This window comes from Elephas maximus, chromosome 2 (assembly GCF_024166365.1).
Source record: "Elephas maximus indicus isolate mEleMax1 chromosome 2, mEleMax1 primary haplotype, whole genome shotgun sequence".
NCBI classification, from domain to species: domain Eukaryota; kingdom Metazoa; phylum Chordata; class Mammalia; order Proboscidea; family Elephantidae; genus Elephas; species Elephas maximus.
Genome location: NC_064820.1, coordinates 39,075,397 through 39,099,856, shown reverse-complemented (window position 1 = coordinate 39,099,856; position 24,460 = coordinate 39,075,397). Strand labels below are relative to the sequence as shown.

Genomic DNA, 24,460 nt, shown 5'->3' with positions numbered 1-24,460 from the left:
CACTTTAATGGCCTTATGGTCAGAGAAGATGCTTTGTTATATTTCATTGTTTTGGATTATTCTAAGGCTTGCTTTGTGACCCAATATGTGGTCTATTCTAGAGAATGTTCCATGTGCACTAGAAAAGAAAGTATACTTGGTTGCTGTTGGGTGGAGCGTTCTGTATATGTCTACAAGGTCAAGTTGGTTGATTGTGGCATTTAGATCTTTCGTGTCTTTATTGAGCTTCTTTCTGGATGTCCTGTCCTTCACCAAAAGTGGTATGTTGAAGTCTCCTACTCTTATTGTGGAGCTGTCTATCTCACTTTTCAGTGCTGATAGAGTTTGTTTTGTGTATCTTGCAGCCCTGTCATGGGGTGCATAAATATTTAATATGGTTATATCTTCTTGGTGTATTGTCCCTTGAATCATTTTTATAGTGTCCTTCCTTATCCTTTCTGATGGATTTAACTTTAAAGTCTATTTTTTCAGAAATTAATATTGCCACCCCTGCTCTTTTTTGATTGTTGTTTGCTTGATATATTTTTTTCCAACCTTTGAGTTTTTGTTTGTGTCTCTACGTCTAAGGTGTGTCTCTTGTAGGCAGCATACAGATGGATCCTGTTTTTTAATCCGTTCTGCCACTCTCTGTCTCTTTATTGGTGCATTTAGTCCATTTACATTCAGGGTAATTATGGATAGGTATGAATTTAGCACTAGCATTTTTTTTTATTAACTTTTATTGAGCTTCAAGTGAACATTTACAAATCAAGTCAGACTGTCACATATAAGTTTATATACATTTTACTCCGTACACCCACATGCTCTCCCCCTAATGAGTCAGCCCTTCTAGTCTCTCCTTTCGTGACATTTTTGCCTGCTTCCAACTCTCTCTATCCTACCATCCCCTCTCCAGACAGGAGATGCCAACACAGTCTCAAGTGTCCGCCTGATGTAATTAGCTTGCTCTTCATCAGCATCTCTCTCCTACCCACTGTCCAGTCCCTTTCATGTCTGATGAGTTGTCTTCGGGGATGGTTCCTGTCCTGTGCCAACAGAAGGTTTGGGGACCATGACTGCCGGGATTCCTCTAGTCTCAGTCAGACCATTAAGTATGGTCTTTTTATGAGAATTTGGCGTCTGCATCCCACTGATCTCCGGCTCCCTTGGGGGTTCTCTGTTGTGCTCCCTGTCAGGGCAGTCATCAATTGTGGCCGGGCACCAACTGGTTTTTCTGGTCTCAGGATGATGTAGGTCTCTGGTTCATGTGGCCCTTTCTGTCTCTTGGGCTCTTAATTGTCGTGTGACCTTGGTGTTCTTCATTCTCCTTTGCTCCAGGAGGGTTTAGACCAATTGATGCATCTTAGATGGCCGCTTGTTAGCATTTAAGACCCCAGATGCCACATTTCATAGTGGGATGCAGAATGTTTTCATAATAGAATTATTTTGCCAATTGACTTAGAAGTCCCCTTAAACCATGGTCCCCAAACCCCCGCCCTTGCTCCGCTGACGTCTGAAGCATTCATTTTATCCTGGAAACTTCTTTGCTTTTGGTCCAGTCCTGTTGAGCTGACCTTCCATGTATTGAGTGTTGTCCTTCCCTTCACCTAAAGCAGTTCTTATCTACTAATTCATCAGTAAAAAACCCTCTTCCTCCCTCCCTCCCTCCCCCCCTCGTAACCACAAAAGTATGTGTTCTTCTCAGTTTATGCTATTTCTCAAGATCTTATAATAGTGGTCGTATACAATATTTGTCCTTTTGCCTCTGACTAATTTCACTCAGCATAATGCCTTCCAGGTTCCTCCATGTTATGAAATGTTTCACAGATTTGTCACTGTTCTTTATCGATGTGTAGTATTCCATTGTGTGAATATACCACAATTTATTTACCCATTCATCCGTTGATGGACACCTTGGTTGCTTCCAGCTTTTTGCTATTGTAAACAGAGCTGCAATACACATGGGTGTGCATATATCTGTTTGTGTGAAGGCTCTTGTTTCTCTAGGGTATATTCCGAGGAGTGGGATTTCTGGGTTGTATGGTAGTTCTATTTCTAACTGTTTAAGATAATGCCAGATAGATTTCCAAAGTGGTTGTACCATTTTACATTCCCACCAGCAGTGTATAAGAGTTCCAATCTCTCTGGAGCCTCTCCAACATTTATTATTTTGTGTTTTTTGGATTAATGCCAGCCTTGTTGGAGTGAGATGGAATCTCATCATGGTTTTAATTTGCATTTCTCTAATGGCTAATGATCGAGAGCATTTTCTCATGTATCTGTTAGCTGCCTGAATATCTTCTTTAGTGAAGTGCATGTTCATATCCTTTGCCCACTTCTTGATTGGGTTGTTTGTCTTTTTGTGGTTGAGTTTTGACAGAATCATATAGATTTTAGAGATCAGGCGCTGGTTGGAGATGTCATAGCTGAAAATTCTTTCCCAGTCTGTAGGTGGTCTTTTTACTCTTTTGGTGAAGTCTTTAGATGAGCATAGGTGTTTGATTTTTAGGAGCTCCCAGTTATCTGGTTTCTCTTCGTCATTTTTGGTAATGTTTTGTATTTTGTTTATGCCTTGTATTAGGGCTCCTAAGGTTGTCCCTATTTTTTCTTCCATGATCTTTATCGTTTTAGTCTTTATGTTTAGGTCTTTGATCCACTTGGAGTTAGTTTTTGTGCGTGGTGTGAGGTTTGGGTCCTGTTTCATTTTTTTGCAAGTGGATATCCAGTTATGCCAGCACCGTTTGTTAAAAAGACTATCTTTTCCCCAACTAACTGACACTGGGCCTTTGTCAAATATCAGCTGCTCATATGTGGATGGATTTATATCTGGGTTCTCAATTCTGTTCCACTGGTCTATGTGCCTGTTGTTGTACCAATACCAGGCTGTTTTGACTACTGTGGCTGTATAATAGGTTCTGAAATCAGATAGAGTGAGGCCTCCCACTTCCTTCTTCTTTTTCAGTAATGCTTTGCTTATCCGTGGCTTCCTTCCCTTCCATATGAAGTTGGTGATTTGTTTCTCTAACACCTTAAAAAATGACATTGGAATTTGGATCGGAAGTGCATTGTATGTATAGATGGCTTTTGGTAGAATAGACATTTTTACTATGTTAAGTCTTCCTATCCATGAGCAAGGTATGTTTTTCCAGTTAAGTATGTCCTTTTTAATTTCTTGTAGTAGAGCTTTGTAGTTTTCTTTGTATAGGTCTTTTACATCCTTGGTAAGATTTATTCCTAAGTATTTTATCTTCTTGGGGGCTACTGTGAATGGTATTGATTTGGTTATTTCCTCTTCAATGTTCTTTTTGTTGATGTAGAGGGATCCAAGTGATTTTTGTATGTTTATCTTATAACCTGAGACTCTGCCAAACTCTTCTATTAGTTTCAGTAGTTTTCTGGAGGATTCCTTAGGGTTTTCTGTGTATAAGATCATGTCATCTGCAAATAGAGATAATTTTACTTCCTCTTTGCCAATCCGGATGCCCTTTATTTCTTTGTCTAGCCTAATTGCTCTGGCTAGGACTCCTAGCACAATGTTGAATAAGAGCGGTGATAAAGGGCATCCTTGTCTGGTTCCCGTTCTCAAGCGAAATGCTTTCAGGTTCTCTCCACTTAGAGTGATGCTGGCTGTTGGCTTCGCATAGATGCCCCTTATTATGTTGAGGAATTTTCCTTCAATTCCTATTTTGGTAAGAGTTTTTATCATGAATGGGTGTTGTACTTTATCAAATGCCTTTTCTGCATCAATTGATAAGATCATGTGGTTTTTGTCTTTAGTTTTATTTATGTGGTGGATTACATTAATGGTTCTTCTAATATTAAACCAGCCTTGCATACCTGGTATAAATCCCACTTGATCAGGGTGAATTATTTTTTTGATATGTTGTTGAATTTTATTGGCTAGAATTTTGTTGAGGATTTTTGCATCTATGTTCATGAGGGATATAGGTCTGTAATTTTCTTTTTTTGTAATGTCTTTACCTGGTTTTGGTAGCAGGGAGTAGCACTAGCATTTTGATGTCTTTTTTTGTGTGTAGTTGACAGTTTTTTTCCCCACTTGATTTTATGTGCTGAGTAGATTTTCTTTATACATTGCCATTTCCTAATATTTTTTGTTGTTGATTTTGTTTCTGCTGAGTCTCTATTTTTCCCTTGTATTTTATTTCAATGAGCTCCTTTATGGTTACCTTATTATTTACCCCTATTTTTCTAAATTTAAAGCTAACTTTTATTTCTTTGTATCGCCATATCTTCCTCTCCATATGGAAGGTGTATGATTACACTTCTTAGTCCCTCTTTATTATTTTAATGTTGTCTTCTTTTATATAATAACATCACTCTTACCCTGTTTTGAGCTTTTTTTTTTTTTTTTTTAATAATCTTGCTTTGTTTTTTTTTTTGATTTTCCTGTCTGGGTTGACTTCTGGTTGCTCTGCCCAGTGTTCTGGTCTGGGGTTGATACCTGATATTATTTATTTTCTAACCAAAGAACTCCCTTTGGTATTTCTTGTAGTTTTAGTTTGGTTTTTACGAATTCTCTCAACTTGTGTTTATCTGGAAATGTCTTAATTTCACCTTCATATTTAAGAGACAGTTTTGCTGGATATATGATTCTTGGCAGGCAATTTTTTTCCTTCAATTTTTTAAATATGTCATCCCATTGCCTTCTTGCCTGCATGGTTTCTGCCGAGTAGTCTGAACTTATTCTTATTGGCTCTCCTTTGTAGGTGACTTTTCTTTTATCCCTCGCTGCTCTTATAATTGTCTCTTTATCTTTGGTTTTGGCAAGTTTGGTTATAATATGTCTTGGTGACTTTCTTTTAACATCTACCTTATGTGGAGTTCGATGAGCATCTCGGATCGATATCTTCTCATCTTTCACGATATCAGGGAAGTTTTCTGCCAACAAATTTTCAACAATTTTCTCTGTATTTTCTGTTATCCCTCCCTGTTCTGGTACTCCAATCGCTTGTAGGTTATTTCTCTTGATAGAGTCCCACATGATTTGTACGGTTTCTTCATTTTTTAAAATTCTTTTATCTGATTTTTCTTCAAATATATTAGTGCCAAGTGATTTATCTTTGAGTGCAGAAATTCTAGCTTCTACTTGCTCAATTCTGCCCCTCTGACTTTCTATTGAGTTGTCTAATTCTGTAATTTTATTGTTAGTCTTCTGAATTTCTGATTGCTGTCTGTCTATGGATTTTTCCAGCTTATTAAAGTTTTCATTGTGTTCCTGAATAATCTTTCTAATTTCTTCAGTTGCTTTACCTGTGTGTTCCTTAGCTTGTTCTGCATATTGCCTCATTTCCTTCCTGATGTCTTGAAGGTTCTGTATATTAAACTTTTGTATTCTGCATTTGGCGATTCCAGGAATGCACTTTCATCTAGAAGATCCGTGGATGCTTTGTTTTGAGAGCCTATTGAGGTGATCACTGTCTGTTTCTTTATGTGATTTGATATTGACTTGTTTCCGAGCCATGTATAAGTTATTTTATTAGTTTATGCTCGCTTACTGTGTCATAGCTGCTTGCTTTGTTTTGTTTTGGTATACCCTTATGGGTTGCTTGAGTGTGCTAGCTTGATTATTTTTGCCTTTGGAGCTCTGGTGTCCTGTCTCCAGCTGGCTAAAGGTGTTATCATGTATATCAGCCTAGGAGTCCATTCAGCTTTCTTGTATGAATTCAGCTCAGGTTTCCAGGTAGCTGATCATCAAGTGTGTGGTACAGGCTCTGTCCTACAGTCTTAGAGGGGCAGGGGTGATTGGCATATATACAGGCATCTGATTGCAGCAGGAGGTCATGCTCTGAACAAGGCAGGGGGCTGTGAACCGACCCCTAAGCATCTCTGAGGAAAATGCCTCTCTGTTCCCTAGAGCGTGCAGGTGGGTGGGTTCTGCAGAGGGACCATGGGAACCCAAAGTTTTTGCTTGTAAGGACTGGGAGGTACCACTTATCTTTGGACCCCTGTTGTGGGTGACTGGGTGACCTGAGTGGAGCTACCAGTCCTTAGGTCCCTGATGTGGGTAGGTGAGGACCTTGTTTAATAGGCAAAGCAATGTCAAACATCAAACACCCACCTCTCCACCACACAGCTGAAATGGTTGGAGTTTCCCCACAAGGGCCTATTCTCCCAAAATAAGCCCACACAGGTCCATGCAGAAGGGAAAGCTGCTCCAGGTCCATGGATGGTTTATGCCTGGACAGGAGCTGCTTCTGTCCTGAGCTTCCCCAGTTAATGGAGGTAGCAAATTTTCTTTTCCCCCCAGTTGCAAATTTTTTCCTTCTCCAAGGCCAGGAGAATGGCTCTAGGTGCTCACCAGGGTCTATCTCAGGCCCAGGGATTCAGCTGCTGAAGCTGGCTTGGGGGTGGGCGGCGGGGGGGGGGGCGCGGTAAAATATACGCAAGTGCTTAGCTTTTGCCGAGAGCGCAGTTCTCCTCAGGTTCTGGAGGTGTGATTAGGCTGTGTGGCTGGTTGCTTCTCCCTGAGGAATCTGCGGCTGAACACTAGTACCAGCCCGCCGCTGCCGCTGCCGCCGCCGCCACTCTGGGAATGGTGCTTAAGGGCTCCCCGCGATTCAGGTCTGGTAACTCCTCTCCACTTCTGAATGGCCTCTTCCTCTCCCTGCTCCTCAGTTCATTGTCTAAGCTTGCCTTTGATGCTCAGGGCTCCCAGCTTGTCACAAATATACTCGTTTTACTTTTTTTTTTTTTTGGTCTTTGTTGTAAAGAGGGCTTGACGGAAGCGTCTGTCTATTCTGCCATCATGTCTCCACCCTATCCTATTCCAAGGTCTATTAAGTGACAGGAACTAGTGCTGGCTGTTCAGAAGGAACCATCATGGGTAGATGTCTACTTTCCAGAACAGATTGCAGTGTGAGGGGGCCTGGGAGTGCTGCCTGCCATTAGCTGCCGATCAAGGCAGTGATACTGACAAGGGTGCCCATCTGCTTCAGGACCATCTACATTGAAGGTAACTCAGAGTTGCCTTACCTTCCTTTTGAGTGAATCTGGGAGCATCTTGGTGGTGGACGTACCTCATGTTAGTATTTAATTGTCTGGCATCCAGGACAGTCTCTCACTCATGGTAGATGATCAGGAAGTGTTTGCTTAATTTCTGTGAAAGAGTCAGGAGAAAACAGCTCCATTTCCTATCCTGATTCCTGTGCCTCCATAAAATGCTGAGAAAAATGTCACCTCCTTTTTTATAAGGGAGACCTTCTGTAACTCCACACAGTGATGCATTCACAATTCCTGGAAATGTCATGCCTGATGGCTCCCCAGAGACTTTGACCACGGGGGAGGAAGGGCAGCTAGGTGGAATTCAGAGGACAGGCCTCCCTGCTGACTTGATGCTTTTCAGTTCCTTGCAGCATCTGCTTTCCTGTCACACTCGCCAGGAGCCATAGTTCTGGTTACTAGCATCACTGACAAACCAATTTCACATACGTGGTGGCTAAATTGCTAGTAGTTGCTTTCCACTCTCGAGATGTAATGTTTTAATTATGAACCAGCCTTCATGAGAATGATGTCTTGTCCTTAAATGCTGAACAATGACAGGAATTAATAAGCAATTTGCCAAACAGTCTTCACAAAACCAATAACCAAATGTTGGTGAGTCAATTCGTACTCGTGGCGACCCCATCTGTGTCCAGAGGAACTGTGTTCCACAGGAATTTAGTGACTGATTTTTTGGAAGTAGATCCCCAGGCCTTTCTTTCGAGATGCCTCTGAGTGGACAAGAACCTTGAACTTCCTGGTTAACAACTAAGCATGCTGTTTGCACCAGCCAGGGACTCACAGACAGATTTAGGAACCTTGATATTCATAGAGACAGCAGTGATCTTTCAATGCATAGGCAACTTTGCTTAGGAGCCCCATGTTCTCTGCCCTACAAAGCTATCTTTCTTCTATGTTGTTATTATTGTTAGGTACCATCAAGTCAGTTTCAACTCAGTGATCCTATGTACAACAGAATGAAACAGTGCCTGGTCCTGGGACATACTCACAATTGTTGTTATGCTTGAGCCTATTGTTGCAGCTACTAGGTCAATCCATCTCATTAAAGATCTTCCTCTTTTTCACTGACCCTCTACCAAGCATGATGCCCTTCTCCAGGGACTGATCCACTGATCTCTCCTGATAACATGTCCAAAGTATGTGAGATGTAGTCCCACCATCCTTGCTTTCTAAGGAGCATTGTAGCTGTACTTCTTTGGAAACAGATTTGTTCATTCTTCTGGCAGTCCATGGTACATTCAATATTCTTCATCGACACCACAATTCAAAGACGTCAATTCTTCTTTGGTCTTCCTTATTCATTGTCCAGCTTTCACATGCTTATGAGGCGATTGAAAACACCATGGCTTGGGTCAGGCACGCCTTAGTCTTCAAGGTGACATCTTTGCTTTTTAACACTTTGAAGAGTCTTTTGCAGCAAATTTGCCCAATGCAATGTGTCTTTTGGTTTTTTGACTGCTCCTTCTGTGGGAGTTGATTGTGGATCCAAGTAAAATGAAATCCTTGACAACTTCTATCTTTTCTCTGTTTATCACGATGTTGCTTAGTGGTACAGTTGTGAGGATTTTTGTTTCCTTTACGTTGATGTGTAATCCATACTGAAGGCTGTGGTCTTTGATCTTCAACAGTAAGTGTTTCAAGTCCTCTTCACTTTCAGCAAGCAAGGTAGTGTCATCTGTATAACGCAGGTTGTTAATGAGTCTTCCTCCAATCCTGATGCTGCATTCTTCTTCATATAGTCCAGCTTCTCGGATTATTTGCTTAGCATACAGATTGAATAAGTATGGTGAAAAGATACAATGTTGTTGCACACCTTTCCTGACTTTAAACCACACAGTATCCCCTTGTTCCATTTGAACGACTGCCTCTTGATCCATATACAGGTTCCTCATGAGCACAATGAAGTGTTCTGGAATTCCCATCCTTTGAGATGTTAGCCATAATTTGTTATGATCCACATAGTCAAATGCCTTTGGATAGTCAATAAAACACAAGTAAACACCTTTCTGGTGTTGTCTGCTTTCAACCAGGATCCATCTGACATCAGCAATGATATCCCTGGTTTCCCATTCTTTTCTAAATCTGGCTTGAATTTCTAGCTGTTTCCTGTTGATATAATGCTGCAGCTGCTTTTGAAAGATCTTCAGCAAAATTTTACTTGCATGCGATATTGATGATATTTTTCAATGATTTCCACATTCAATTAGATCACCTTTCTTGGGAATAGGCATAAATATAGATCTCTTCCAGTCAGTTGGCCAGGTAGCTGTCTTGCAAATTTCTTGGCTTAGACGAGTGGGCACTTCCGGCACTGTATCTGTTTGTTAAAACATCTCAGTTGCTGTTTTATCAATTCCTAGAGCCTTGTTTTTCCCCAATCCCTTCAATACAGCTTGGACTTCTTCCTTTAGTACTATCTGTTCTTGATCATATGCTTCCTCCTGCAATGGTTGAATGTCGACTTTCTTTTTGGTATAGTGACTGTGTATTCCTTCCATTTTCATTTCATGCTTCCTGCATCATTTAATATTCTTCCTGGTATAGTGGCCACTTTATTATTATAAAATGTTTCTCTGTATTAAAATATATTTTGTTGTTAATATGGCCTTAGCTCTCTTGTGGTTATTGTTTGCATGATGTATCTTTTTTTACAATTCTTTTATTTTCTCAATTTTTCTGTTGTCTTTGAATCTAAAGTGTTCGTCCTGTAGACAAGTTTTGGTTAGGTTTTGCTTTTTTTTTTTTTAATCGATTTGATAATCTCTGTCTTTTGATTGGATTGTTTATTCTATTTACGTTCATTCTAACTACTGACTTGGTTTAATTTTCATCTATTTGTTTTCTTTACATCACATGTGTTTTTTTATTCCCTCGTTTCTCTTTCACTGTCTTTTACAAATATTTTTTAGTGCACCATTTTATTCCTTTGTTGATTTTTTAATTATATTTTTGGAGTTATTTTCTTAGTGGTTACTCAGTAAATATATGTAACAACTTTGCTTTCATGTAGCTCCATTTCATCCCCTATCTCTGAGCTATTATTTCACATATATTGCATCTAAATATGTTGCAAATACACCTATACAGTGTTAGCATATTGCTTTATTCAGTATTATTTTTTTAAAGAAATTAAGAGGAAAAAATAGAAAAAATTTTTTTTACATTTTTTATAGTTAGCCATGTGTCATTTCTTACCGTAGATTCAAATAGGGACAGTCCTAGATGAGATTAGCTATTGGAGCCCTGATGGCACAGTGGTTAAGAGCTTGGCTGCTCACCAAGAAGTCAGCAGTTGGAACCCAGCAGCCTCTCCCTGGGAACTCTACAGGGCAGTTCTCGACTTTATGGCAGTGGGCTTTTTTTTTTTTTTTTTTTTAGAGATAGGGTGCTATAGTTTAGCTGGGCTTTGGTGGATGAGTAGGAGTTTATAGGCTGATAAGGAGGACTGCAAAGGCAATCAGGATAAACTTGTTGGCTGACATTTCCAATTGCAGTGTCTGTGACTCTCAGTATCTCAGCAGAGTCCATTCTCTAACGTGTGGCTGCTACAGCTGTTTTGTTTGCTAGTTTGTTTTCTCGGGCAGTTGTCTTCTTCCTCTACTTTGAAGCTTTCTTCGAATTGGCCTGGCCAGTATGAGAGTCATGCTACTCAAAGTGTGTTCCCTGATCCAGCACATTGATATCCCTAGGGAGCTTGTTAGAAATGCAGAATCTCTGGGCCTCACTCAGACATTCTGTGTTTGAATCAACATTTAACAAGATTCCTATGTGATTCACGTGTGCTGTAAAATTGGAGAAGCACTAAATTCCATGATCTCTTGGTATTTCTCACAGTGTTTGGCTCAATAATTTTAAAATCTTATACACACATATGCACATATAAAGAGATTCAGACTGGCCATCTTCTTACCTTAGATCATAAAGTCTGAGAAGCTAAACATCTCCAAGAACCCATGTCTGTGGCTGTGCTATTCATTTAGCCCCAGAAAACACTTGTTATTACTAATGCGTTATTACAGCCAGTATATATACGTGCATATATATATGAAACCACTGCAGTATTTTTGGTGAAAGTATTGAAGTCAGAAAGAAAAGAACCCATTTGTCTGGAAATGCCTACCATCCTACCGCTGAGATTCCCTGTTTTTAATCCTGTTGAGTGACTTCCAGTAACTCCTGAAATGTTACCGGCAGTATGAAGGGGGAAGACCAATTCCACATTTATTAGACTTATCTCAGGGGAGAGCTATAAGAGGAAAGAAGTCAGCTAGGCAGCAAATGGTGTCTGACTCTGTGAGATGAAGGTGACTGTTCACCTCTTGAAGCAGTGTGATTTGCAAAGCAATTTGATATAACATTAGACTGATGAAGGCCCAGTGTCAGTCTTTGGTGGTGTGAATGAAACATAAAGGCTCTTCTGTAGAACAGCTTTACGTACATCTCTGTTTCTTCTCATGTGAGTCTGTCTGAATCACCTATATTACTGCCCCTTCACCCTTCCAATCCTGTTACCACTTCATCTTAGAGAGATGCCCTCAGTTTTTTTTTTTTTTTGAGAGGTAGCAGGAAAAAAGCACCCATGTGAAGATCACTCTTGCTTTTTACCTGTAAAAGTATGATTGAATCCTTTATCTTTTAGAGGAGCTCTTGTGGTGCACAGTGGTTAAGTGGTTGGCTGCTAACCGAGAGGTTGGTGGTTCAAATCTACCAGCTGCTCTTTGGAAACTCTCTGTGCTATGAGTTGCTCTGAGTCAGAATTGTCTTGTCGGCAACCTTTTTTTTTTTTCTTTTCTTTCTGGTGGCACAGTGGTTAAAGTGCTTGGATGCTAACCAAAACATTGGTGGTTCAAACCCACCAACAGCTGTGTGTGGGAGGAAGATGTGGTAGTCTGCTTCTGTAAAGATTTACAGCCTTGGAAACCCTATGGGACAGTTCTACTCTGTCCTATAGAGTCACTGGAAGTCAGAATTGATGGCAGTGGATTTGGTTATTTTTTAAGCATTTCACCATACTCTGTATGAGGGTGTCAGAGTTCCATTATCAGAGGAAGTCTTTCATTACAGAAAATTTCATGCACTTCCTCCTTTCAGAGAACAAGAATTGTGTGATTTATCTTGTCTCAGTTTTAATCTTGGCTGACAGGAAGTTCAGTGCAAATTTAATAATTGCAATAATGCTCAATTTTAGCCTTTGTGGTTAAGCTGCTTGGTTTTTAGTCCTCTGGGGACTTAATTTCCAATGTCTATTTTAACAGCCATCTTGAATGTATCTTGGATTACAAGTAATCTTGAATACTCTTAGAAATTGGTGGAATATAATTTAAAAATTATTTACTCCTAAAAAGTAATCATGCTCTGTCCAGTGGTGTAAGCAAAATAGTGAAGATGATGACATCCAGTTCCCCACTCCTCTCTCTCAATTTTGAGTTTTTCTTTTTCCATGGTCCTTTATGCTCCTTAAAAACCCCATTCTCTCATGTTTTTCCATCTGCTGCCCTGTCCCTGCACAACTCTAAAGTGTGAATGACTGATAATAGCGGTAAGTATTACTCAGCAAGAGGAGGTCATATCTTACAGGGCTCAAAGCCCTGAGATAAAGGGATGGCACTCTGTTGATGGAATGTCAGCATATGCCAAGCAGGATTTCTCTGGGTCATTGGGATATTCTCTGTGCTTCAGAAATCTAGCTTCAAAAGAAGGGCTCTCGAATACTGTCTTGCTAACTTTCTGCATCAGAGTCACCTGGAAAGCTTTCAGTTAAAAAAAAAAAAAATCAGAATTCCCAGGTCCCATCACTCCAAGACTAAGTCAGTAGAGTTGAGCTGGAAACTAAGAATCTGTATTTTCACTACATTCCTCCCCTCCTTCTGGCAGGTGATTTAGTGTCAGGTTATCATTTTTAAAAAGTGAGAACCTGATTGTCATGCAATCGTATAGTGAGCACTCGTGAAAGTTTTATTTAACTTATTCAAGAAGGAACCAGCAGGATCATAAAGCTGGCTGAAAGGAGGACATTAGACATTGTTAATGGAAAAAAGAATGCTGGGATAAGAATGCCAAGTCAGATATGAAACTGGTTTATGTTTTGTAAGGTGGTAAATATTAACCTTCAGAGTTATCTTTCCTACTGGACAAAATCATTTTAAACTTTTCAGTCTTCTACAAGCTAATTCTACTATGCAGAGTTTGAACTCTCATCGAAGGTAGATGGTAACGAGTAAGAGTGGATTCTTCTAGAGCATTAAACAAACTTTCTGCAGGCATGCTGGGCAGCGCTCCAGTAGGAAATGGAAAGGACATGCCCTTACGCTTCTGCATTATTTCACAGTTTTGGATGATTTTTCATAACATTATGCAAGGCCACGCTTTGGAAAATCTGGTGTATTTCACCTACATATGTTGTTGTCGTTGTTATCACCTGCCATTGAGTTGACCCTCAGCTCATGGTGACCCCGTGCACAATGAAATAAAATGCTGCTGGTCCTGCACGATGGGTTGCGGATCGGACCATTCAGATTCACGGGGTTTTCCCTGGCTGATTTTCAGAAGTAGGTCACCAGGCCTTTCTTCTAGTCTGTCTTAGTCTGGAAGCTCTGCTGAAACCTGTTCAGCATCATAGCAACATGCAAGCCTCCAATGACAGATGGGCGGTGGCTGCACGTGAAGTGCATTGGCTGGGAATCGAACCCAGGTTTTCCACGTGGAAGGTGAGAATTCTACTACTGAGCCATCAGTGGCCCCTCACATACATATAAGAAATCCTAAAGCATGTTATTTGGAAACCCTGGTGGCGTAGTGGTTAGGAGGCATGGCTGCTAACCACAATTTCAGCAGTTTGAATTCACCAGGTGCTCCTTGGAAACCCTATGTATGAGGCAGCTCTACTCTGTCCTGTAGAGTTGCTATGAGTTGGACTCGGCGGCAACAGATTTGGCATTTTTTTTTTAAGTGTTTTATTTGGTGTCAAATTAACTTAGATGTCAATTCTCTGGGTATCCTTACCTGGAGCCCCTAGATGCCCCTCTTATGTGCTCTTACAGAATCCTATGCTTTTTTTTTTTTTTTAAACGGAGCTTTTGTTACAATGTATTTTGATTGCTTAATTCTTGGTGTTTTCCTCAAGCTTGTAAACTCCAGGAGGGCAAGAAATGCCTAATTTGTTCACTGCTGTATTTTCAGTGCTCTGAATGAGAAGCTGGTGCATGGAAGCACCTAAGAAATGCTTCTTGATAGATGGATGGAAGTGGTGATCTCAGACCAGGTCCAGTATAGTGGATTCAGAGGAAACCCAGCAAGCTGCTTTACTAGAGCAATGCTTGGCAGTCAGTAGCTTCTTAGCCCTGTTTCTTCATGAAGGACCAACTCATCCTTTTTTTCTTTCTTCAACATGAAAAAAATGAAGGTTACATGTACTTTTCAAAAAAAGATCAATAATTATCATTATCCTCAAACATTTTTGGTAGGTCAGTGTGTGTAGTGCTGTGCTAGGCTCCTGGAAAGAAAGCATTCAACATCATGAAGACTGACCAGGGGTTAAGCAGGATACGAGGGGTGGGGGTAGACAAAGAAAACAGATATATGTGATTGCTCTATTTCCCAGCTTTCTGCAAACACTTAGATCCATATTACTATTGGGATTCAGGGTAATTCTAATTATTCAGAATGTACAGAGAAAAACAGATTGCAGTTTATCATCCCAGCTGCCACAACGGTGGGGTGGTGACAATCCACGAAGGAGGCTCCATGGGTGTCTTAGTTTCCTAGTGCTGATGTAACACAAATACTACAAGTGGATGGCTTTAAAGGACAGAAATTTATTTTCTCACAGTTTGGGAGGCTAAAAGTCCAAATCAGGGTGTCAGCCGTGTTCATTCCTTTCTTGTAGATAGGCCTGGGTGTTCGTTGGTTCCTTGGCAATCCTCACATGGCATCCGTCTTCCCCTGTGTGTGCAGGCCTCTGTATCTAATCTGCTCTGTTTGTAATTCTGAAGTGATTAGATTTAGAGCTGACCCTAAATCCTGAATCAGGAATTGAATTCCTGAACCTTGTACCTGTGGATACAATCTAATTAACATGACAAAGTAAACCCTATTTCCAAACAGGATTGCATCCACGGGTACAAGGTTCAGGAATTTGATATATATTTTTCGGGACACAATTCAATCGCTAACAGTAAGGTACGTGTACATACGCCTAGGATACACGCCATGCCACAAACTGTTTCACAGCAGGCTTTCATTTTATAAAGAACACAGTTCGCTTATTTTATGCCTTGGTGGCCAGGTCTCACTTTAAACTCCCTAAGTGAGTAGAATGCAAACTGGAGTTAGCAAAAGCATTTTTTTTTCATGTTACATTAGAAGCTTGGTTTTGAAAGTTATGAAAACTTCTTTGCCTCATATCTACCAACTTCCAACCAAAATGTCAAGAGCACAGCTTAGTCTCAAGTGGACTGACTGATTTTTGCGGAGATAGCTAAAGAGTTATCGTGCAGGGTCTAAGCTGGGGATGAGACAAGTCCTGAATTTTGAAATGTTATTGAATGAAAAGATAAGCAGCAGTATTGCTCTTAGAAGAACAAGGAAGAATAGGAACGGGAGAGTCAACCAAGTACAGTACACGCATTCAGGAATCCTGGCTATGCCTTGTACCTTCCATGGCTGGGCTATATGCAAAGCCATTTCAGCTGTCGGAAAGGTTCTGTTCCGTAATGTTAAAGTACTGTTAATTTTTTGAGGCCCACATCACAAATGCTTCCTTTATGAAACCTCCCCAGATGGAATTAATTTCCTTCTCTTTAGTACACCCGGAGCATGGTATCTGGTCCTTCTCACTGCTCACGCTATATGAAAGTGATGCGTGCCTGCATCTAGAAGGCAGAAGCCAAGCTTTATTCCTGTCTACATCCCATGTGCTCATGCTTATCTGAATGTGCTTCAAATATTAGGTGCTTCAAATGAATTGAATCCAATGGAAATTTATCCAGACTTGCTGAAATCTTGAGAATGACACAGACTTATTTCTTCTTGATTCTTTTTTTTTAATTGTTTTAATGTGGTAAAACATAAATAAATCATTTACCAATTTAACATTTTTATACGTACAATTCAGCGAAGTGGTTCTGTCCATCACGCTGTGTGAACATCACTGCTCTCTGTTTCTGAATCATTCCACTACCATTGACAGGAACTCAGTGCTGCCAAGGTAACACTGCCCCGCCCACCCCCGGCAACCACCAATAAACTTTGGGACACAGACCTAATTTTAAGACGAAAATATTATTATGCTAAGGTGTGAAACACGGTCCAATGGATTTTTTTCAAGAACCCCAGAAAAAAAGAATTTTTTTTTTTTGGCATGTGCTTCGTTAAGTGCATTGAGCACACAGGCACATATGAAAACTGTTTCCATCTCTTCTTTGATCTTTGTTTTTTTTCCTAATTCTGGAGTTAGTTTTGCTCAATCTCCCGACCTTCAAGATGTTGCCCAAGTGAGTAATGCCACACCTTAGGGAGAGCTACATCTAGATCACAAGGGTAAACAAGTTTCATCTCACAATGCCAAGTTTTTTGTTTTTAATAATATTTTATTGTATTTTCAGTGAAAATTTATACAGTAGTTTAGGTTCCCGTTTAACAATCTCTACACAAGTTGTTCAGTGTCGTTGGTTACATTCTTCACAATGCATGAACGTTCTCATTGCTTCCATACTGGTTGTTCCCTTTCCATTAATCTAGTTTTCCTGCCCTCTTACATCCTTACCTTTGTTTTAAAGTAATTATTGACCACTTGTTTTTGGTCTCATATAGGTGATTTTTTAACGAAGTACAGTGCCTATGGGTGATACTCATTTTTCTGTAAGACAATCTATTGTTTAGCCACAAGGTGACCTCAGGGGTTAATTTCAGTTCAAGATTTAAAGAGTATCTTAGGGCAATAGTCCAGGTGAGTTCTTCAACTGAACTGGCCCAATAAGTCTGTTTTTTTTTTTTAAGGAAATTAAGTTTCTGTTCCATGTTTTTCTCCCGTTTTATCAGGGTTCATCTATTGTTATCCTGATTAGTTAGAATAGTCCGTAGTGGTATCCAGGCACCATCTAGTTCTTCTGGACTCAGGGTAGATGAAGCCATGGTTCCTGTAGACTGTTTGTCCTGTAGACTAGTTTCATCTTTGAGTTTTTGGTTTTCTTCTTTCTCTTTTTCTCCAGGAGAGTAGATAGCAGTGGTTGTATCTTAGATGATCACAATGCCAAGTTTGATTGATGGGCAGTGCATGCCTGGTCTGCTCGTTGAGAGGGATTGTGGGGCTGGGTAGAAGGGGTGGGAGAAGGATGGTAAGAGTGATTAGCCATGTCTGCTGTGAGCACAGTATGGGGGAATGCAGGTTAGGGCGAGGTGGAGGCATGTGTATGATGTTTTTGCCTTCTCTGGTCTGGATGGATCACTTCTTTTAGCTCTTGTGCAAGGAAACTGTGGCTGAGGCCTAGAATTAAAACCTCACAGAATTTACTTATTGAAAGGGACCACAAAGAGCAGGTAGACTGCCACATAATTTTACTTGACAGTGTTATCGTTTTAAGGACAATGGGTTTTTTTTTTTTTTTTAGTTTAAGTTTTTAATAATAAAACATAATAGTTTTAGGAGATTTAGAGTATAAAGGAAAATAAAAAGAAGAAAAATATCACTCAGAGTGGGCCTATTTAGTGTTTGGTGAATGTCTGTCCACTTGGTGACTGAGGCTCTGACTTTATTTTGTTCTGAATTATCAAGAGCTGCTGCTAAGTAGGAGTCCCTGGGTGGTGCAAATGGTTAATGCAATCGACTGCTAATCGAAAGGTTGGAGGTTTGAGTCCACCCAGAAGTTCCTCAGAAGAAAGGCCTGGCTATCAATCTCTGAAAAATCAGTCATTGAAAACCCTATGGAGCACAGTTCTACTCTGACACACTTGGGGTTGCCATGAGCTGGAATTGACTTGACAGCAAATTTTTTTTTTTTTGCTCCCGTGCAGGAGTCTGACCTGGTCATTCACACAAATTGAAACACTTACTAAGATACTTCTTGCAAAATCATTTAAATTGTTTTTCAGGAGACAAATTTTATTTAGGTTAAGCCAAAGGAATAAAGGTCTAATTATAGGTTTGGGATGGCATTTAACATTCATCATTAACCAAATATTTGGTGAGCACCTAGCAAATATTAGGCAGTATTCTAAGCAATGTAGATATAGTGTTGAATAAGAGATAAAAAATTTTCCCATTATGAAACTAACATTCTAGGGGGAGAGTGACATTAGACAAGATTAACTATGTAAGTATATGTCCATTTATAGTATGTAAGAAGTCTCCTGGTGGTACAGTGGTTAAGTGCTTGGTTGCTAAATGAAAGGTCAGCAATTCAAACCCATCAGCTGCTCCTCTGCAGAAGAAAGATGTGGCAGTCTGCTTTCATAAAGATTACAGCCTTGGAAACCCCATGGGGCAGTTCTACTCTGTCCTATAGGATGGCTATGAGTTGGAATCAACTCGACGGCAACAGGCGTAAGGAATCCCCTGGGTGGTACAGTTAACACACTCTGCTGCCAAAAAAAGGTTGGAGGTTTGAGTCCACCCAGAGGTACCTTGGAAGAAAGGCCTGGTGATCTACTTCTGAAAAATCAGCCATTGAAAACTATATGGAGCACAATTCTACTGTGACACTCATAGGATCACCATGAGTTAGAACTGGCTCGACAGCAACTGATATAGCATGTAATAGTATGAAGAAAAATAAAGGAGGCAAGGATGATAGGGAGTGCCGGGGGTCCATTAGGTTTTGGATTGGGCTGTCACGGGAAAACTTTCTAGAAGGTAATATCAGAAGTACACATGTGTCTGGAGGTGGGGGGTGAGAGCAGAATTTGAGCACATAGGACCCTGAAATAATATCATTTCAGTCATCCTCTCCTGGGTCTAATGCAAAACTGGCCCTGTGTTTAGATCTCTGATTTTTTTTTTTTTCAGACAGGTTGGATGAGAATTAAAAAAAAAAAAAAAAACCCACAAAATTCCCTGATAAAACTATTTAGAATTATAATTAATGAGAGTTGAACTTCTCTGGAGTTCCCATTTGGCCTGAGAGGAGCCAAATCACAGGCAGTTGGAGAATTTTTCTCCCCAAACAGCGTGCAAAGTACAAAGTAATAAATAATGAGAAGGACTCCTGCTTGTCTTTACAATTTCCCAGTGGGCTTCAGGAATTTGCAGTTTAATCTGAAGATCTCTTGCTCCCCACCAATTTCAAATTTTCCTATACTCAGTTTTCAAAATTGGAAACTACCGGGACCCCAAACTTAAAGCCATTTCCTTCTTAATGCCCTGAAGGGTAAACATTATTCTGGGAAGGTCTCTTTGGAACCTTTGGAATGAAGACATAATTAGAACAATGAGCTCATTCATGCCGTCCAACGATGTGACTTTGTCAAATGAACTGTCATATTATAAAAAAGAAAATATCCACCACCCCCAGGCATGAGATTATTTGAAAGAGCATAATTGTGATTTGCAGCAACACAAGTTATTGTGATTATTAAACCAAAAATGATAGAAATCTGTTGCCTTCAAGTCGATTCTGACTCATGGCAACCCCGTATGTTACAGAGCAGAACTGCACTCCACAGGGTTTTCTTGACTATGATCTTTACAGAAACAGATCACCAGGCTTTTCTTCCACGGTGCCACTGAATGGATTTGAACCACCAACCTTTTGATTAGTATCTGAGCACAAACCATTTGTACCGCCAGAACAAAAACAAAAAACGAGTTGCTGTTGAGTTGATTCTGACTCATAGTGACCCTACGGGACAAAGTAGAACTGCCCCACAGGGTTTCCAAGGTTTGGTGGATTCGAACTGCAGACCTTTGGGTTAGCAGCCGAACGTTTAGCCACAGCACCACCAGGGTTCCTTTGTACCACCAGGGACCTGAAAATGGTAGAAAAACTAAAAAAAGAAAAAAAAAAAAAACCCAAAGCCAAACCCATTGCCATCGACTCTATTCAAACCCACAGTGGCCCTATAAAAACCCGTTGCTGTTCAGTGAATTCCGACTCATATCAATGCCATGGAAGAGAGTAGAACTGCCCCATATGGTTTCCAAGGAATGGCTGGTGGATTCAAACTGCCAATCTTTTGCTTAGCAGCCAAGCTCTTAACCAGTACACCACCAGGGCTCAAGTGAACCTATCCAACCAAAAAAACCAAACCCAGTGCCGTCGAGTCGACTCCGACTCATAGTGACCCTATAGGGCAGAGTAGAACTGCCCCATAGAGTTTCTGAGGAGAACCTGGTGGATTCAAACTGCCAACCTTTTGGTTAGCAGCCATAGCACTTAACCGCTACGCCACTAGGGTTTCCAAGTGAACCCATAGGACAGAATAAAACTACCCCCCTAGGGTTTCCAAGGAGTGGCTGGTGGATTCAAACTGCTGACCTTTTGGATGGCAGCCGAGCTCTTAACCACTGAGGAGTATACATACACATTATTTGTAGATTTGGGTACTTGGTATTATTTGCCTTTCACTAAGAACTAAGGTGCGCCTGACCCAAGCCATGATATTTTCAATTGCCTTATATGTATGCGAAAGCTGGGCAATGAATAAGGAAGACCAAAGAAGAATCAATACTTTTGAATTATGGTGTTGGCAAAGAATATTGAATACACCACAGAGTGCCAGAATAACCAAGTCTGTCTGGGAAGAAGTATAACCAGAGTGCACCTTGAAAGCGAGGATGGCTAGACTTTGTCTCACGAACTTTGGAAATATTGTCAGGAGGGATCGGTCCCTGGAGAAGGATATGCTTGGCAAGGTAGAGGGCAAGTGAAAAAGAGGAAGGCCCTCAATGAGATGGATTGACACAGCGACTGCAACAATGGCTCAAGCATAACCACGATTGTGGGGATGGCACAGGACTGGGCAGTGTTTCGTTCTGTTGTACATAGAGTCGATATGAGTTAGAACCAACTCAACAGCACCGAACAACAATACACTTGGCAGGAGGGCAGAGCAGGCCTTATAATTTCCATTTTTCAGCTGCAAAAATTAAGATCCAAAAGAATCAGTGGCCTTAATAAGATCGCATCCTGGGGTAAGACTCTTTATCTCCTGATTAATAGACTAGTTGCCTTTCAGTAGAAACCCTGGTGGCGTAGTGGTTAAGTGCTACGGCTGCTAACCAAGAGGTCAGCAGTTTGAATCCACCAGGTGCTCCTTGGAAACTCTATGGGGCAGTTCTACTCTGTTCTATAGGGTCGCTATGAGTCAGAATCGACTCCACGGCAGTGGGTTTTTTTTTTTTTTTGACTTTCAGTTATTCCTTCTTGCCTCTTATGTTCCCAAATCATATGTTCAGATTTCTAGAAAGATAACTAAATATGTCAATGCCTTCTGTTTCTAATTTTTCTTCCCAGGAGAAAGAAAATTGTAGTTCAATTCTAATATACTTGGCATTTTCTTTCAAGTTAATTACTGTGCTGATTTTGACAAAACTCTTGAGGTTGAGAAGAACTGACAACATCACTGTTGGGAGTTGATTCAAAGTGAATAAAATGGCCTCACTTTAACTTCCTTCAAGCTCTTCTGTCTGAGCTAAGTAGCTAAAATTACCAGGGAACCAGGCTAGGTTGTTCCATTAATTCAAGGGCTGAATACTAGTGTTAAAAAATAATCAAAACACAAAGAAATTAAAACAGCTTATTCAAGCAGTTATTCTATATTCATATAGGGGGACCATTCTGTTTCTAAAGAAAAAAATGACTCAGTGTTGGCTAGTTACAATGACACTTTTAAAGAGAAGAGGAGGAAGTAGAATAGAAACTCAACCATTGGCTAATCTTATTGTGATTGATTGAACCATTCCTCCTGCCCCGCACACGGAGGTCAGCTACCTTCAGGCTACTAGGTGATCTCTGGCCTGGGGGGCAATAGATTCATTGCACAAGTCTTTAGATATCTGGAGATTTTAAAATGATTAAAGGTACCTCATCTTTCAGGACTCAAACGAAATTACCTAAGTGACATTCTTTGCATTAGATAAAAGCTGAGTTAATTTATGTTTAACAAATGTCTCTGTCACAAAGAGTGTTTGCAAAAACTTAATGACTGTGTCAAACTAGGCTTTAGTTTATTTATTATTGACGCTACCTTTCATTTTTCAGCATACAGATTAAATAAGTATGGTGAAAGGATACAAGCCTGGTGCACACCTTTCCTGACGTTAAACCATGAGGTATTCTCTTGTTCTGTTCAAACGACTGCCTCTTGATCTATGTACAGGTTCCTCATGAGCACAACTAAGTATTCTGTAATTTCCATCTTTGGCAATGTTATTCATAATTTATTATGATCCACACAGTCGAATGCCATTGCATAGTCAATAAAACACAGGTAAACATCATTCTGGTGTTCTCTGCTTTCAGCCAGGATCCATCTGATATCAACAATGATATCCTTGTTTCCACGTCCACTTCTAAATTCAGCTTGTCCCTGTCAATGTACTGCTGTAGCTGCTTTTGAATGATCTTCAGCAAAATCTTACTTGTGTGTGATACTAATGACATTGTTTGATAATTTCCAAATTCGGTTGGCTCACCTTTCTTTGGAATAGGTATAAATATGCATCTCTTTCAGCCCATTGGCCAGGTAGCTGTCTTCCAAATTTCTTGGCATAGACGAGTGAGCACTTCCAGCACTGCATCCATTTGCTGAAACATCTCAATTGGTATTCCGTCAATACCTGGAGACTTGTTTTTCACCAATGCCTTCGGTAGAGCTTGGACCTCTTACTTCAGTACCATTGGTTCCTGATCATATGCTACATCCTGAAAAGGTTGAACATTGACCAATTATTTTTGGTATAGTGACTCTGTATTCCTTCCATCTTCTTTTGATGCTTCCTGTGTCTTTTAATATTTTCCTCATTGTTCACTGCCGTTGAGCCAATTTTGACTCATAGTGACCCTATAGGACAGAGTACAACTGCCCCATAGGGTTTCCAAGGAGCGGCTGGTGGATTCAAAGTGCTGACCTTTTGGTTAGCAGCCAAGCTCTTAACCACCACACCACCAGGGCTCCTATTTTCCCAATAGAATCCTTCAGTATTACAACTCGAGGCTTGAATTTTTTCTTCAGTTCTTTCAGCTTGAGAAATGCTGAGCATGTTATTCCTTTTGGTTTTCTAACTCCCGGTCTTTGCACATGTCATTATAATACTTTACTTTGTCTTTTCGAGTCACCCTTTGAAATCTTCTCTTCAGCTCATTTACTTCATCATTTCTTCCATCTGCTTTAGCTACTCGATGTTTCAGAGCAAGTTCCAGAGTGTATTTTAGCATCCATTTTAGTCCTTTCTTTCCTGTGTTTTTAATGACCTATTGCTTTCTTCATATATGATGTCCTTCCACAACTCATCTGTTCTTTGGTCATTAGTGTTCAACACATCAAATCTGTTCTTGAGATGGTCTCTAAATTCAGGTGGGATATACTCAGGGTCGTACTTTGGCCCTCGTGAACTTGTTCTAATTTTCTTCAGCTTCAACTTGAAGTTGCAGATGAGCAATTGATGGTCTGTTCCACAGTCAGCCCCTGGCCTCGTTCTGACTGATGATGTTGAGCTTTTCCATGATCTCTTTCCACAGATGTAGTCAGTTTGATTCCTATGTATTCCATCTGCCGAGGTCCACGTGCATAAAAAAAGATTTTTTTTTTTTTTATAGTCGCCGTTTATGTTGTTGGAAAAGGTATTTGCAAGGAAGAAGTTGCTGGTATTGCAAAATTCTATCAGGTGATATGTGGCATTGTTTCTATCATCAAGGCCATATTTTCCGACTAATTATCCTTCTTCTTTGTGTCCAACTTTCACATTCTAATTACTAGTAATTATCAATGCATCCTGATTGCATGTTTGATCAATTTCAGACTGTAGAAGTTGATAAAAATCTTCAATTTCTTCATCTTTGGCCTTAGTGGTTGGTGCATAAATTTGAATAATAGCTATTTAACTGGTCATCCTTGTAGGCATATGAATGTTATCCTATCACTGACAGCATTGTACTTCAGGATAGATTTTGAAATGTTCTTTCTGATGATGAATGCAATGCCGTTTCTCTTAAAGTTGTCCTTCCTGGCATAGTAGACCATATTATTGTCTAATTCAAAATGGCCAATACCAGTCCATTTCAGCTCACTAATGCCTAGAGTATCAATGTTTATGCATTCCATTTTATTTTTGATGATTTTTAGTTTTCCTAGATTCATACTTCATACATTCCATGTTCCTATTATTAATGGGTGTTTGCAGCTGTTTCTCCTCATTTTGAGTCATGCCACATTGGCAAATGAATGTCATGAAAGCTTGACTCCATCCACGTTATTAAGGTTGACTCTACGTTAAGGATGCAGCTCTCTCCGTCATCTTTTGAGTGAC

At 40.2% G+C, this 24,460-nt stretch overlaps 1 protein-coding gene across 1 annotated transcript in view; it reads left to right on the top strand.

Moving 5' to 3' along the window:
* Positions 1-24,460, top strand: part of ADAMTS12 (ADAM metallopeptidase with thrombospondin type 1 motif 12) — a 449,533-nt gene that overhangs the window by 141,005 nt on the left and 284,068 nt on the right. The window lies entirely within an intron of this gene.